Source organism: Aquarana catesbeiana, linkage group LG02 (genome assembly GCF_042186555.1).
Source record: "Aquarana catesbeiana isolate 2022-GZ linkage group LG02, ASM4218655v1, whole genome shotgun sequence".
Lineage (NCBI taxonomy): Eukaryota > Metazoa > Chordata > Amphibia > Anura > Ranidae > Aquarana > Aquarana catesbeiana.
In genome coordinates, this window is record NC_133325.1 from 270,699,746 (window position 1) to 270,712,817 (window position 13,072).

The window sequence follows — 13,072 nt, forward strand, 5'->3', positions numbered from 1 at the left end:
TCTGGAGAAAGGTATGAGGGGCCAAATTACACCTCAGACACTCAGACACACCTTTGCGTTGGTCCTCCTCCTCCTCCTGCAGGTCCTCCTCCTCGTCCTCCCTCTCCTCCAGGTCCTCCCAGTCCTCCTCCAGGTCCTCCCAGTCCTCCTCCAGGTCCCCCCAGTCCTCCTCCAGGTCCTCCCAGTCCTCCTCCTCCTCCAGGTCCTACTCCTCCTCCTGCCATATCTCCAACTGCACAGCCACAGCCCGGAAGGAAGCGTGGAAGGAAGACCAGACAGTGATTGCCCTGGATCCAGTCTGGTCGGCCAAAAAATGCAGCCTCTTGTGGTACCACAGCCTGGGGACACAGATGTCATCTGCTGCTTTCCGGATCTCTGCGAATTCTGGACCAGACTGCCCTCCCTTACATATGGACTCCTCAGGCCACCAATTTTGATGTTGAAGAATTGATGTCTGCCGTGGGGGTCCCAGGCTTAGCTAATTTCTCCTGTTGATCCAGTGTTGCCTTCCTCTTTGTTTGGTTCTGATCCCTTAATAAAGGATTTTGGTTTGGAATTATACTCTCCTATGTGTTTTACTTCAAAAATGACAGTTGGTTTGTGAGGATTCAGGTACATTTCAAATATACAATGTGAAATGAACAAGGGACACCAACACCAAACAATCTCCTGGAGATTAAATAATAAAAGATATCAATGGTGTTGGGGTAACTTGACACACAAAACACACACAAAAATATTCTGGAGTAAAAATAAAAATAACATTGAACAAAGATCAGCCTTGGAAAAAATCCAAACATTAAAGAAAAAAAAATACTTAAAATCCAAAAAAAATAAAATAAAATAATATAAAACTGTCAGATGTGACAACTAATAACAATATATTCAGGGAATCCCACTAAAAAAACACAAATAAAAGTTTGTGAGAAGTGTGTGTGAATATGAGCAGCAAAACTACTTAATTCTTGTCACATTATAAAGAAGAAGAGAGTGCGCTGTATTAAACCATTTTTAACATTGCAGCGTGACGAAAGTGCTGTATCCATTGCGAACGCTAAGTTTACCAGAACGAGCTGTCCCGTGTCGGAATTTCTTCTGAGCATGCGTGGCACTTTGTGCGTCGGAACAGGCCACACACGGTCGGAATTGACGCGATCAGATTTTGTTGTCGGAAAATTTTATCTCCTGCTCTCCAACTTTGTGTGTCGGAAAATCCGATGGAAAATGTCCGATGGCGCCCACACACGGTCGGAATTTCCGACAACACGCTCCGATCGGACATTGTCCATCGGAAAATCCGACCGTGTGTACGGGGCATTACAGTTACCAAAATGATGTAATGTAACGGCCTGCCTTAATGGTTTTAGTACTACACAGTTGATAAATCAAAAGGAGAGGAAAAAACAACCACGTATAAAGTTAACAACATTGGTGCTAACCAAAGAAGAAGGTGGACTGGCGACCCCCCATCCCAAAAATTATTTTCTAGCCTCTCAATTACAACATTTTTATGGTTGGACAACAGTATCAGACTCTGATCCTATACAGAGGCTGTTACTATCAGTTTATGAAGACTACCCATTAATTTCCCTACTAGAGTCGAGAAATCAATTGTCTGATAAAGGATTTTTACGGGAATATTATTTGATAAGGTATGGCAGGAAATGAGGAGAATTATTGGAATAAAGGCATATACGTCATATACTCCAATATGGAACAATAGTAGCTATACGGAACTGTTGAAACTGGAAGGGTTTTAGATTTGGAGGCAGAAGGGACTAAGGTACATGATACAGTTATTTCAGGACGATGAGATGAAAACCTATAGTGAATTAAGAAATGAATATAATATCCCAAACCAAAGATTTTTCAATTTTTACAGCTCCGGCATACATTAAAAGCACAGGGTCGATCGGATGAATTGAAGTTTAATAAATCAGTGGGAATAGCCTTGCTTGATAAGATGCAAAGAAAAAAAGGGTTTGATATCACAATTCTATGATATATTATATGAGAAAACTAAAGGTGCTGTGGATATACCTGCAAGATCAGCATGGGCTGGCGATATAGGGCCAATTTCTGATGAACAGTGGGCATTGGCACTGTCGGCAATACCTCTGACCTCTCTATCTCCAACTCAAAATTTAACACAACTATTCATCCTACATAGGGTACATTATACACCCGCGAAATTATTTAAATGGAAACAGAGGGATACAGACCAATGCCCTAGATGTAAAGGGAGGGCAGCCAACTTAATACAAATGATATGGAGATGCCCTAAACTCCATTGCTATTGGTAGGGGCTGGTATCTATGATTAATAATGTATTTGAGATTAAGATGTCTATAGAACCAGGGGGATGTCTCCTGGGTATCATGGACGAACTAAGAACTCTGGGGGAATACATTGTATCAATAAATAGAAGTTTATTTCAGGCTTGTAAGCTTATAGCACAAAAATGGTTGTCACCATATCCACCTATAGTAGCAGAATGGAAAATGCAAGTAAGGGAAACCATAATTAAGGACATTTTTTCAAATTTCCCTAGACTGCCTCTATGTAAAAAGGTATATACCTTTTTACATAGAGGCAGTCTAGGGAAATTTGAAAAAATATAGAGAAGAGGGTTTGATATTCTGGATGTATGATGAGAGGGGACCAGTTATACGTGGGAGCGATGGGGAGGGGGGGGGGGGATTGGGGCCAGGGTTTTTTTTTTTTGTTTTTATGTTTTATTGTTTTGTTTTTGGTTATTCCCTCTCTATACGTGCTGGATTATATGTTGTTATCATTGTTTATGATGTTTTGTATATAAAAGAAATTTAAAAAAATATTTGATTAAAAAAAAAAAAAAAAAAAAAGATTCAACAATCAGATTGTAACTTGCATAGGCAGTTTAAGGAATACAGGAAAATCCAACATCATTTGTGCAACTGGAAAATTGCTAGACTATGTAGAACCGGGCAGCGTTTACATCGATTTTTCTGCCAGGTGCCTCTGCTGCAGTATGCAGGAGTGACAACAATAAAATTGTGTCCACAGCAGGGCTTCAACAATGTTGGTACACAGCTGTAGTGCTTATGGAGCCGCTGGACATTATGGGTTCTCTGTTCTGAAAGGGACTCTTTAAGCTATCTGGAACCCACTAAAAATAGGCCACAAGCAACTGGATGGTAGACTGAAAGGATATATTATGGTAATGCAATTAAACAATGCATGAAACCATGAATCATGAAGGAGCAATTGAACATTTTTAAAGATGATGTACTAGATAGAAAGAGCATCGACCCATAATCTGGTAATCAGTTGAACTGTAGTCATGCTAAACCCAATTATAATTGGTGCAAACTGGGTTAAAAGTATCAGCATCAACTAAGCCAAAAATAAAGGTCCTCATGTGTACACTACAAATACATCCCCAATAGCGGACGGGTGTATAGATTCCTGGTGACTACAAGTACCTGGCATCTAATTGTCAGTATTAGCCGGCTACCGTTGAGGCCTGTCTCTAATGTGATGCTGTGTCTTTAGGAGTGTGTAATGGATGGATGAATGATGGGCTGCTAAGTAAGGAGCAGTCTCTGTTAGAATTAAATGTGGGCAGTAAGGGGTTAAACATGGTAGTTCAAGTCACCAATATGCAATAGATCCAGTCCGCTTTGTGGTCAGCTGTCCAAAAAGGCTTAGTCCTTTCGATCAGGTCTTCACAATCGGGTCCTCACTGGCTCTCCCTAACTGTAGGCGCACTTAGCAACAGGTCCCTCCAGTGTTGCTGAGAGGAGAAACAGCACATGAACACAGACACAGCTGCTCTTTCACTGTTCATAGAGGTGTACGGGTGAGCGGGGGAAACACTTGGATGTTTGTTGTTGTGTGTAACTTGCCAAAAGTTATCTTGTATCCAAAATGTTATTATGGAAACCAAGTCTTTACGACACAAATATTTTTTGAAACGTGTTGCAGCCTGAGTTGACCAGCCTTTACACTGCAGCATGACACTCAAATACCAAGAAATGAAAAATGTTTCAAATATATTTGCAGAGATCTGCAAGAGACTAGTATCATATGGCAAGGCAAAGAGGCAAGGTTCTCAGCATAGCAGTCCAAGCATAACCTTTCAGCACACTTGAGAACAGGCACACAGGTAAAGCCAAACAAAAACCAGTCAGTTGGTTGTCCTACCCACATTTACTCTTCTAAGTGAGAACATAAACTCCTTTTCTCCAAGGTACATCAAAGGCTGTTTAAAAGTAGCATCCTTCTGTCCAATAGTTCCAAACACTCCTTGAGTCACGTTGCCACTCGGTTTTTCCATGGTAGCTTCCTTTTCTAGCTTCAGTAGGATGCCACACACACTGAAGGACTCCATCTTTTATCTAGCACCTATGAGTGTAGTTTTTGGATGTACTACAGTCTTAGCTGAATATACTGTACAAGCTATTCTTGAACACCCCTTGCCCCCATTGAGGCTGTTATATTTGTTGAGAATAGCATTGTTTGTACTAAAGCATGGTTGGCAGCAATTGACATAGGAAATAGGCAGCATCCAAATATATGTAATGCAATCATTCCCATTTGGAAGATCCTGTAGAGAACCACCTCTCACATGGAATAAAGAATATTCTTTACATATATCCTGGGAAATATTGTGGATAAATATTACTATCCCATTTTAAGTAATCTCAGTCACCCTGTATTTTCTGTCACCCTGTGCCAGGATGGCATGGGGAGCTGAAACACGGGTTTCCCAACCTTTCCAAGGGATTCTTGGTTCCACGGGCCCTCCCGTCAGAGACACAAACTTGTTCTTAAAATAATTATATAATTATATTGATGGAACTTCATTAGACAATATGTTTTAGCATGGGATTCTTCTGTCCATTGTTTGAATATTGTTTTTTATAGTCTGTTCTTATCCATGCTCCAGGGTTTTTTTGTAATTACTTGCTCTAATTGCTTTTAATTGATGGAATTCTGCCCCTGTTGAGTGGGTTGGAAGAGTATATATGTCAGAAGGCTCTATAAGCCTAAACGCGTTGCATTTTTGATGCTGTATCATTTTATATGTAGCCCATAAAATGATTTATTTATCAATAGTATACTGAATTGTATTCTAATTGTCTTTTTGGATAAAGTTGCACTGCACCTGATGGAATAAACAGGCAGCAAATAAATAAAACACTGAAATAACTCCCTGAGAACCTACTGCCTGAAGAATAACGCAATAAAAAAGTTCTACTGATATTATAAAACAAGTACCACAAAATATGAGCAAAACAACAAAAGTCTTTTGTTACACATATATATTTTGATAGATAAGATTAGACATATCTAAATTTGTATTATCTTTTTTGGGTGTGCTGGCATATAAAACAGGGTTTGAAGTGACACTAAACAATATTGTTTTTCACCAAAAACAAATTATATACATCCACTGATTAATGGTCCTTTAATTTATTTTTGCATGAGCAGAGGGGGTGGCTACATTTCTACATGCCATGGGACCATGGAGAATGAATGTAGCCACCCTATAACAGGAAGTCTATTTACAGTCTGAAGTCTGATTTGGAGATGGGGTGGCTGAGAGCAACAGAAGATAATTTTAAAATCAACATTAACTATTTTTAATCCTTATGCTACTAGCATTAGTAAATGGATAGGGAAGTATATCATATTTGCTTGTTTTAAACTTTTTTTTTTACATTTCTCTAGTTACTTTTTGGTTTTCATGCCTAGGCAAATGATGTCATACATCCCAGGAGTCTTCAGCAGGGGAGGTTTTTTTTTCAGCTAAGCACACCCTCTCCTGCTTGCATGCCTGAGCTAAGGATAGATGGATTCCAAGAAGTAAGTGCTACATGAATCATCTACCCTTACTCAAGATGGCCACGGCCAAAAATTATAGTGAGTGCTTTCTCTTTAAAGTAAAGCATGGAGACATGGATGGGGAGTTTGCTTAGAATATTACAAATTAATTAAATAGCAGTTTTATTTTGTGTTGTTCAGATTAAGTGTAGTTCCACTTTGAAGTTAAGAACACAAACTTAAATATCATTTTTTTTTTAAACAGATTTTAGTGTCGCTTTAAATGTGAAAACGCAGAAAAAACATCAGAAGAACTCTTTGCCTAAAAAGAAAACGCAATACCCTTTTCAATGTGACTACTGGTACTGGGAAAGAGATAAGAAGGAACAACTCTGCAAATACTCTGGAAAATCCTGACCAAAAGCTAGACAAAAATACAATCCTTTATTTTTTTTTTAATACCTTTTTTAATACCGTAATACCTCAGATTGCGAGTAACGTGGTTTATGAACCTTACGCAATACGAACTATTTTTTAAAAATCCTGACTCAGTTTTTGAGCATTGTCCTACAAGACGAGCAGGATTTAAGCCAATGGGGTGTGCAGTACCGCATTTTGTCAGAGGTGCGGAATCGCTGGTGAAACTCGGAGCCGACCGGATGCATTCAGAGCCGCTCGGAAACACTCCGTTCCCGAGTGTCTCCGAGCCTCTCCAAGTGTCTCCGAGTGTTTCTGCGTTTCTCCAGCGCCCCCCACCTCTGACCACATGTGGTACTGCATACAATAGCAGTCATTGTGGATCAGATTATCTGAGTTTCCATTATTTCCTATGGGGATATATACGAGTGCTTTGGAATACAAGCATTCTTCTGGAACTAATTATACTCGTAATCCAAGGTACCACTGTAGTTTCATATCACCTTTGAGGCTGCACCGTGCAATTTTTGGTGTGGTGCAGTGCGATTTCTGCCCATTTAAATGAATGGGCTGAAAATGCACTGCACTCAAATCGCACAGGGATCACACAGGAACACAATTGCATTCCTGTGTGATTCCTGGTGTGAACCGGGCCGAAAACGTGTTGTAAGTTTGTATGTAGTTATTATTAACCAGAAGGGAATTTAAGCAAAGTTTTACTTTGTTTTAAACCAACATCAAACTTGCAATAGGTTGTCAGCTTCTTTGCCATACAAGAAAATTTTACAAATAGCGTCTAGAACAGTGTGTAGCCCTCTTTTGGGGAAAAGAGGGGGGGGGTTATAACAAATGGCCCACCTCAAACATGATACTGTATTGCACTAAACTTGTTGGTATATAGAAGATCCAGAACCTTCTCTAAGTGGAAGAGTGGATTTAATATTAACAGCTTCACCCCCTGGAAGATTTTACCCCCTTCTTGACCAGAGAACTTTTTGCAATTCGGCACTGCGTTGTTTTAACTGACAATTGCGTGGTCGTGCGACGTTGCACCCAAACAAAATTGACGTCCTTTTTTTCCCCACAAATAGAGCTTTCTTTTGGTGGTATTTTATCACCTCTGTGGTTTTTATTTTTTTGCGCTATGAACAAAAAAAGAGCGTCAATTTTGAAAAAAACGCATTATTTTTTACTTTTTGCTATAATAAATTTCGCCCAAAAATATATAAAAAAAACTATTTTCTTCCTCAGTTTAGGCCGATGTGTATTGTTCTACATATTTTTTGTTAAAAAATCGCAATAAGCGTATATTGATTGGTTTGCGCAAAAGTTATAGAGTCTACAAAAAAGGGGATAGTTTAATGGCACTTTTATTATTAATTTTTTTTTTTTACTAGTAATGGCAGCGATCTGCGATTTTTATCGGGACTGCGACATTATGGCGGGCACATCGGACAATTTTGCTATCAAAATGCATTGATTGCTGTAAAAATGTCACTGGCAGGGAAGGGGTTAACACTAGGGGGCGATCAAGAGGTTAATGTGTTCCCTAGTATGTGTTCTAACTGGAGGGGGGAAGGGACTGTGTAGGGGAGATGACAGGTCGCTGATCATACTCTGTATGAACAGACGATCTGTCTGTTCTCCCCTCAGAGATACGGAAACTGTGTGTTTACATACACAGATCCCGGTTCTCCGTGTGTCAGCAGCGATTGCGGGAGCCCGGCGGTGGCCACAGGGTGAAGTGACGTTACATAACGTCGTTTCGCCCAGCCGTGCCATTCTTCCGCAATACAACTGTGGCAGCAGGTCGGCAAGTGGTTAAAGTTGGCAGTGCTTCCACAAATGACAAGTCCTCTGTGAACAAATTGTATTTCCTTCCTGGTAAATCAATCTGTAATCTATTCAGAGTAATTGGGAGTAGAGGAACTACTGCAACCAGCATATAATATTAACCATAAGTATATAGATACATGCCAGTATGGAGATAATACAAGCTTTATGCTAAGGGTAGGCAACCTTTGCAAGGTGGAGATCTACCTGGACAACATGGAAGAGATCAAAGATCACCAGGGTGTTTTTTCTTCAAGAAATTAAGTAGCAAGCCCCCAATAAAAAGTATAGACGGCATTAAGAAAACTTAGAAAAATCTTATAAAACTAATGTCACTGTAGAAATATAAACTTAGCCTACCTTAAAATTTAGCTTCAGTGAGAAACTCAGCATTCCCCTTCATGTCTGGGAAGTAATTGGTCTCCCCCAAAAGACCGATGCCAGAGTTTATCATGAAGGCAGAACATCTGGTACTACAGGCTGATTTTTTTTAACTAGTTTCAGGCCTGTCTATCTGCTCTGATTTCTGGCCAGTGCAAGTAGTAGGTAGGGCAGTGTACAGAGGTCAGAAGGATGAAGGGAAGAACAGAGCTCAGCAGTATGAAGAGCAGTGTATAGGGATCAGTAGGGTAGAGGACAGGGGTAAGCAGGTCAGAGGTTAACAGGGCAGAGGACAGGGGGTCAGGAGAGCACGGTATTGGGGGGTCAGGAAGGCCTGGTTCAGGGGGGGTCGGGAGGGTATAGTACTGGGGGGTCAGAAAGGTATGGTACTGGTGGAGGTCAGGATGGTACAGGAGGGGGGCAGGAGAGCATGGTACTGAGGAGCAGAAGTGCCCTATGCAGGGGGGTCAGGAGGGTATGGTATAAGGAGGTCAGGAGGGTACAGTACTGAGGGGTCAGAAGGGTAGAGTACAGGGGGGTCAAGAGGGTATGGTACTGGGGGCTCAGGAGGGTATAATACAGGGTGGGGTCAGGAGCTAACAGTACAGGACAGGGGGGTCAGGAGGGCATGGCGCAGGGAGGTCAGGAGGGCACAGTACTGGGGAGTCAGGAAGGCAAAAAAGTTATTTCCTTATGCAGAGTGGTGCAGGTAAACTGTCACGGCAGAGCTGCATGTTCTGGCGCTGATAAAATGACTCAGTACCCAGTTCCAGAGACAAAAGTGATACTATGGGTAGGTGTCCCCTGCAGGAAATGTCACTGTGTAAGGAAACCAGTGGTAATCGTCTGGCACGCGCACGTCTGCGTGCATGGGAGACTACAAACACCCGTGCGCGCTTATGCGCATGCACACGGGAGACTACGAACACCCATGCGCGCTTATGCGCATGCATGGTGACCGGCGTGCATGCGCAGGAGCGCATCCCTGGTGCCAATTGGCACCAGACAGCCTATTTAAGGAATTCTCTATCACTGTTCTGTGCTGACTGGTCTTTCAGCTGTGCTCCTGTTACCCTGAACCTGTGATTCCTGCCTGAATACCCGTTGCTGACCTTGGCTCATGTTTGACCCTGCTTCTGGATCCTGTTTGTCTGATCTCTGGCTTTGATCCTGGCTCTCCTTTGACCCTGCTCCTGGACAATGTTTACTTGATTCCTGGCTCCTGATCCCGGCTCCTTATCTGACCTTGCCTTTGCCTGATGTCCTGTTACCGTGCTGCCTGTCTGTTAACGAACCCGGCTTTCCTATGACCTCACTCCTGGCTCCTGCTTGGCTCAGCGCTGCTGCAACTGCAGCCCTGCGACTAGCTGCGACTTCTTGCAACAGGTCGCCGGGTCTTCATCTGCAGGCACTCGTGTTCCTCCTGGCCCTTGGCTCTTTCTGTTCCATTCTCAGCGGGACCCGGGCTGGAGATACAAGAGAGGCCGACCTGATCAATTCAGTCTCCCCTCAGGTACGTGACACACTGTAAGTAGTTCCAGCAGCCGCAGGAGTCCCAGGAAAGCAAATATCCGAGGGCAGGAAGTGACGCGGCTGGTGAGTTGGAAATTATGTTACAGTACTGGCGGAAGAGGCTAGTGGGAGCTCCACCATGCAGTGGTTGAGTGTGCGCCTGCGTGCTCTGCAGCCATGGGGAAACATACAGGGGTGATAACCAGTTCATCATCCACCTGTCACCTGCCCACGGTCAACAGGTAGATCGCAATCGACGGGTTGCAGACCCCTACTTTATACAATAAAAGATTAATAATAGCACATAAATCCACTTTACAAACAGGTAACATTAGCAAGGGGCCTGATAGAAGTCCTGGTGGAATTGTGCACATATACCTGGGTATATATAGTTCATAATAAAGGTACCTCCAGATGAAGGTGAAATAAAGTTCATTTGCAGGGGTCCCTGAGAATGATTGTGATGTGGCATCTGTCTTTGTGTGGTGTGACACAAACTCAGAGTCAGCCTATCTACTCTGCATCTTAGTCCTTAGTAGTTTCTAATCTGGCCTACAACCAGATTTCTAACTACTAGAAGTGGTCGGTGGAGGCCTAACCTGGATCTAGCCTATGCTGGTCATTGAGCCCTGGGCTAAAACTGGCTATAGAATCCTAGACCAGAAGGGACAAGGTTAACTAAAGTAACAGGAGCTGCATATGAACTCGATTGCAATAAACAGGTTCCCCTAGTAATATACTGGAAGGTGACTGCTACACACATATACTAGCACAGACCTAGCTATCTGGCAATATGCATGTGAGATAACAACAAGGTGACAGATATACTTCTGTCAGCAGTCTTTAAATATATACAAATATACACTCAGAAGCTATGGGCAACAATAGCAATATATTAAACACAGGAACACTTGCCCAATAAGCCCTGATTCTGGCCTGGGTTAGTAGCAGCTCCTCCATAGGAGGACATGTGGTATTAGGCTCTCACTATTTACTTCCTCCATCTGGTGTTTTCAAGCCACGTGCACAGAGACAGGAAATGATGCACTGTACATACACAACTCTGTAAAGATCAAGCAGCACAGCAGATTACAGACAGTGTAAGGCAGTAAATTCCTACAACAGTTTTCAACTACAAATTACAATAGTAAGGTATAAATGTTAGTCTACATAATATAATAGATTGTCAGTTTCTTTGGCAAGTACAAAAAAATTGCAAACAGAGCCTGGAACAGTCTTCAAAGAAAAGTGCATATAGTTATCTGTGTTAAGTTGGAGTAGATTGTCAGCTTCACTACCAAGTAATCATACCATAGGCTTCTAACCTACCTATTTAGCACAACTACAGAATAATTGCTATTTCATAATGTAATGTGACAGTTAAAAAGACCTCTCTATTTCAATCAGCAGTCAGGTATTACTTTCTAATAAAATACAAATGTTGCTTCTTTGTTACCATGGAAACACTGTGGACATTCTGAACTCTGTTTTTGTGCAGAATGCACTCAGAAATCTCATTCCCAATTTTCTGATTTTCTGATTGCTTTTGTCAGACGTCTGCAGAGGTCTTCAAGAATCCTCATAGCATCTTTTATCTTTGTGTAATAATTAATTTATTTATTACAGGTACTTACATAGCGCCATCAATTTACATAGCGCTTTACAAATATATTGTACATTTACATTAGTCCCTACCCTCAAGGAGCTTACAATCTAAGAATGACCAAAAGTATTGCACACATGCAAGCAGAGATATACCTATGGAAAATTAGGTAAACACTTAAATTGCACCCCTGTCCAATTTTATAACTTAAAGTGTAAGTTCACCTTTACAGAAAACTCTGTAAGGTGAACTTACAGAGGTCCCCCTCCTCGCACCCCCCCCCCCGGTCCCACTGACCTGGACCGCGGCAAACTCCGGTTCTAAGCCCCGGTATATCCGCGCCAGGAGTCCGGGGCTTACAAATCCTCTCTGCAGCCACGCATCTTCTGCATAGCTCACAGGACGGGCTATGCGGCTGCTGATTGGTCGGTGCCGCCCATGTGATGGTGCTAACCAATTAGAATGCTCCAAAACATACCACCTGACATGGGAAGTTTTGGACATTCAGCTCAGGGGATTTCTAAGCTTACTTATCCTTTAACCACAGTATCAACTTTAAAAAAGCCTATCAAGCTTGTTAATCTTTTAATTAATATTATATCCCAAAGCACCACAATCCCCTTAGGCTTTGTTTACTTTTGCAATGCTCTCTGAAGAGTGATCCACGTTTGGAGCATTTTGACAGATACAATGCTTGTTAAAACTGCCTGTTTTAACCCCCTACATACTGTACCACCATGCAACCATGTGCATTGCAGGGCGGTGCTATTCACTTGAATGGGTCGCATGCAGTGGGCACATTGAACGCATATAATTCCTGCCGTGGCTGTGAAGCAAACCAAAACTACAGGGGAGCAGTGGTGGGGATGTAAAAACATGACTCAACCACAAGGTTTTACTGCCTCACAACCACTAGTGTAAATGAGCCTTTACAGAAAAAATCAGTTGCACTGTTCATGTAAAACATCATTTATTAAATAAAACAATACGTTACAGGCATGTTGTAATGCAATTTCTCCTTTTGGCCACAAGATGGAGACAGAGAGATGCTGACTTGTCCTTCCAGAAAACGCAGAGACACAAAGCACACTGGGAAAAAGGGGAGTTTCAGGAAGTGCTGAGCTAAATGAGGAGAGGGAAGTGCTGAGGTGAGAGAAAAGAGAGAGAGACAGGTTTTCCACACAGCACTATAGAAAGAGTGCTGACAGAAGATCTGAGGAGCGGCTGTGTCACAGTAACAGAGGATCTGTCAGTGTCTCCTTTTCCTGCTCGACCCCCACCTTTCTCCTGTCTGCTGTGTGAGAGACAGAGACCGAGCTGTGCTGATGAGGCTCCCTGCCTGATCCCTGATTGGTTGAAGGGTGAAACCAATGACAGGAGGAGGAGAGAAAAGCCCGGGAAAGGAGAGATGTGAGGAGAGTGAGAGAAAAACACTGTGACAGGGATTTATAAAGGAAGGAGAGCTGTCTGAGGAGAGTGGGTTGAGGTACCAGCATCAGTCTAAAGGAGAGAGAGACA